We start from the raw sequence: 4,750 nt of genomic DNA on the forward strand, positions 1-4,750 counted from the left end.
CAGCACGTCAATTGCACACTCCCTCAGAACTTGAGACATCTATGGCATTGTGTTGTATGACAAATCTGCACATTTTAGAGTGGCCTTTTATTGTCCTCAGCTAAAGGTGCACTGGTGTAATGATCATGCTGTTTAATCATCTTCTTGATATGACATCGCTGTCAGGTGGATGGATTATCTTGCAAAGAATACTCACTAACAGGGATGTAAACAAATTTGTTCATTTTTTAGAAGATTTTTAATAAGATAAGATTTTTTTGTGTGTATGGAAAATTTCTGGGATCAAATCATATGAAACATGGGACCAACAATTGCGTTTATATTTTTGTTCAGTGTAGTTTTGTCAGCCAATACTAACTAGCATTAGCGCAATCTACAAGTACCGCTAGCATGCTAGTGGTATCTGTAGTCATTGTGCTAATGCTAGTTAACATTGGCTTGCATCCTGTAGTTTGTTTATGTCAAACTCAAATCAAATCAAATGAAATTGTAACTGAGAATTCTTGTAACTAAATATTTGCGTTACAAGTTGGAATATTTTGAAAACATTATTGTGTTACAGTAGTCAGACAAATATGACAATATCTGCAAGATACATCTGGATACATCTGGTCTCCTGACTTGAAGCAAAAAGTCAAATGTAGGAAGTTAGCAGTAACATGTACAGTCGTGGCCAAAAGTTTTGAGAATTACACAAATATTAATTTTCACAAAGTCTGCTGCCTCAGTTTGTATGATGGCAATTTGCAAATACTCCAGCATGTTATGAAGAGTGATTAGATGAATTGCAATTAATTGCCAAGTCCCTCTTTGCCATGCAAATGAACTGAATCCCCCAAAAAACATTTCCACTGCATTTCAGCCCTGCCACAAAAGGACCAGATGACATCATGTCAGTGATTTTCTCGTTAACACAGGTGTGAGTATCGATGAGGACAAGGCTGGAAATCACTCTGTCATGCTGATTGAGTTTGAATAACAGACTGGAAGCTTCAAAGGAGGGTGGTGTTTGGAATCATTGTTCTTCCTCTGTCAAACTTGGTTACCTGCAAAGGAAACGCGTGCCATCATCATTGCTTTGCACAAAAAGGACTTCACATGAAAGGATATTTCTGCCAGTAAGATTGCACCTAAATCAAGCATTTATCGGATGATCAAGAATTTCAAGGAGAGCAGCTCAATTGTTGTGAAGAAGGCTTCAGGGAGCCCAAGAAAATCCAGCAAGCGCCAGGACTGTCTTCTAAAATTGTTTTAATTGTTTTATTGTTTTATTTCACCTTTATTTAACCAGGTAGGCTACTTGAGAACAAGTTCTCATTTGCAACTGCGACCTGGCCAAGATAAAGCAAAGCAGGTCGACACATACAACAACACAGAGTTACACATGGAATAAACAAACATACATTCAAGAATACAGTAGAAAAATCTATATACAGCATGTGCAAATGAGGTAGGATAAGATAGGTAAGGCAATAAATAGGCCATGGTGGCGAATGAATTACAATATAGCAATTAAACACTGGAATGGTAGGATGTACAAAAGATGAATGTGCAAGTAGAGATATTGGGGTGCAAAGGAGCAAGATAAATAAATAAATACAGTATGGGGATGAGGTAGATTGGATGGGCTAATTATAGATGAGCTATGAACAGGTGCAGTGATCTGTGAGCTGCTCTGACAGCTGGTGCTTAAAGCTAGTGAGGGAAGTAAGTCTCCAGCTTCAGAGATTTTCGCAGTTCAGCTGCGGGATCGGGGCACCACCAATACAGAGCTTGCTCAGGAATGGCATCAGGCAGGGGTGAGTGCATCTGCACACACAGTGAGGCGAAGACTTTTGGAGGATGGCCTGGTGTCAAGAAGGGCAGCAAAAAAGCCACTTCTCTCCAAGAAAAACACATCAGGGACAGACTGACATTCTGCAAAATGTACAGGGATTGGACTGCTGAGGACTGGGGTAAAGTCATTTTCTCTGATGAATCCCCTTTCCAATTGTTTGGGACATCCAGAAAAAAGTTTGTCCTGAGAAGACAAGGTGAGCGCTACCGTCAGTCCTGTGTCATGCCAAGAGTAAAGCATCCTGAGACCATTCATGTGTGGGGTTGCTTCTCAGCCAAGAGAGTGGGCTCACTTACAATTTTGGGCTTCTATCTGTCAGGATGTGGCCCAGAAGTTATTTGACAGCATGCCAGGGCAGATTGCAGAGGTCTTGAAAAAGAAGGGTCAACACTGCAATTATTGACTCTTTGCATCAACTTCATGTAATTGTCAATAAAAACCTTTGACACTAATAAAATGCGTGTAATTGTACTTCAGTGTTCCATAGTAACATCTGACAGAAATATCTAAAGACACTGATGTGGCAAACTTTGTTGAAATTAATATTTGTGTCATTCTCAAAATGTGTGGCCACGACTGTACAGTTGAATTCGGAAGTTTCCATACACCTGAGCCAACTACATTTACTCAGTTTTTCACAATTCCTGACATTTAATCCTAGTAAAAAATATCCTGTCTTAGGTCAGTTTGGATCACCACTTTATTTTAAGAATGTAAAGTGTCAGAATAATAGTAGAGAGAATTATTTATTTCAGCTTTTATTTCTTTCATCACATTCCCAGTGGGTCAGAAGTTTACATACACTCAATTGGTATTTGGTAGCATTGCCTATAAATAGTTTTACTTGGGTCAAACTTTTCAGGTAGCCTTCCACGAGCTTTCCACAATAAGTTGGGTGAATTTTGGCCCATTCCTCCTGACAGAGCTGGTGTAACTGAGTCAGGTTTGTAGGCCTCTTGCTCGTACATGCTTTTTCAGTTCTGCCTACACATTTTCTATGGGATTGAGGTCTGGACTTTGTGATGGCCATTCCAATACCTTGACTTTGTTGTCCTTAAGCCATTTTGCCACAACTTTGGATGCACCAAAGGATGCATCATTGTCCATTTGGAAGACCCATTTGCGACCAAGCTTTAACTTTCTGACTGATGTCTTAAGATGTTGCTTCATCATATCCACATAATTTATTGCCTCATGAAGCCATCTATTTTGTGAAGTGCACCAGCCTCTCCTGCAGCAAAGCACCCCCATAACATGATGCTGCCACCCCCATGCTTCACGGTTGGGATGGTGTTCTTCGGCTTGCAAGCTTCCCCCTTTTTCCTCCAAACATAACGATGGTCATTATAGCCAAACAGTTTTATTTTTGTTTCATCAGACCAGAGGACATTTCTCCAAAAAGTATGATCTTTGTCCCCATGTGCAGTTCCAAACCGTAGTCTGTTTTTTTTATGGCGGTTTTGGAGCAGTGGCTTCTTCCTTGCAGAGCAGCCTTTCAGGTTATTTCGATATAGGACACATTTTACTGTGGATATAGATACTTTTGTACCTGTTTCCTCCAGAATCTTCATAAGGTTCTTTGCTGTTGTTCTGGGATTGTTTTGCACTTCTCGCACCAAAGTACGTTCATCTCTAGGAGACAGAACGCGTCTCCTTTCTGAGCGGTATGACGGCTGCGTGGTCCCATGGTGTTTATACTTGCGTACTATTGTTTGTACAGTTGAACGTGGTACCTTCAGGCATTTGGAAATTGCTCCCAAGGATGAACTAGACATGTGGAGGTCTACAATTTTTTTCTGAGGTCTTGGCTGATTTCTTTTGATTATCCCATGATGTCAAGCAAAGAGGCACTGAGTTTGAAGGTAGGCCTTGAAATACATCCACAGGTACACCTCCAATTGCCTCAAATGATGTCAATTAGCCAATTATCAGAAGCTTCTAAAGCCATGACATCATTTTCTGGAATTTTCCAAGCTGTTTAAAGGCATAGTCAACTTAGTGTATGTAAACTTCTTACTCACTGGAATTGTGATACAGTGAATTATAAGTGAAATAATCTGACTGTAAACAATTGTTGGAAAAATGACTTGTGTCATGTTTGAAGTAAATGTCCTAACCGACTTGCCAAAACTAATCATTTGTTAACAATACATTTTTGGAGTGGTTGAAAAACGAGTATTAATGTCTCCAACCTAAGTGTATGTAAACTTCCGACTTCAACCGTATTTAGCAACCTCTTGGCTACTTATGTTTAATGATTAAATAGAGCTTGCTAGCTCGCTAGGTAGGTGTGAAATATACAAGTAAGGAAACTAACATTTGCTTAGAATTTTTCTATATAAACAAAAACACATGGGATATTTAATGATCTGTGACACACACACACACACACACACACACATTTAAAATCCAGCATGACGCAATAGGAACTGGGATTCATCGGACCAGGAAATGTTTTTCTATTCCTCAATTGTCCAGAGTTGGTTAATGCGTGCCCACTGGAGCTGCTTCTTCTTGTTTTTAGTTGATTGGAGTGGAACCCAGTGTGGTCCTCTGCTGCAATAGCCCATCCTTGACAAGAATCAACGAGTTGTGCCTTCTGAGATACAATTCTGCACACCACTGTTGTACTGCTCCATTATTTGCCTTGTATGTGGCCCGCTTTTTAGCTTGCACGATTTTTGCTGTTCTCCTTCAACTTCTCTCATCAAATAGCTGTTTTCGCTCACAGGACTTCTCCTGACTGGATTTTTTTTGTTGCACCAGTCTTGGTATACGCTAGACACTGTCATGCTTGAAAAGCCCAGGAGGCCGGCCATTTATGAGATTCTGGAACCGGCTCTCCTGTCACAGACGATCATACCACACTCAAAGTTGCTTAGGTCACTTGCTTTGCCCATTCTAACGTTCAAT

This window comes from Oncorhynchus masou, chromosome 31 (genome assembly GCF_036934945.1).
Source record: "Oncorhynchus masou masou isolate Uvic2021 chromosome 31, UVic_Omas_1.1, whole genome shotgun sequence".
Lineage (NCBI taxonomy): Eukaryota > Metazoa > Chordata > Actinopteri > Salmoniformes > Salmonidae > Oncorhynchus > Oncorhynchus masou.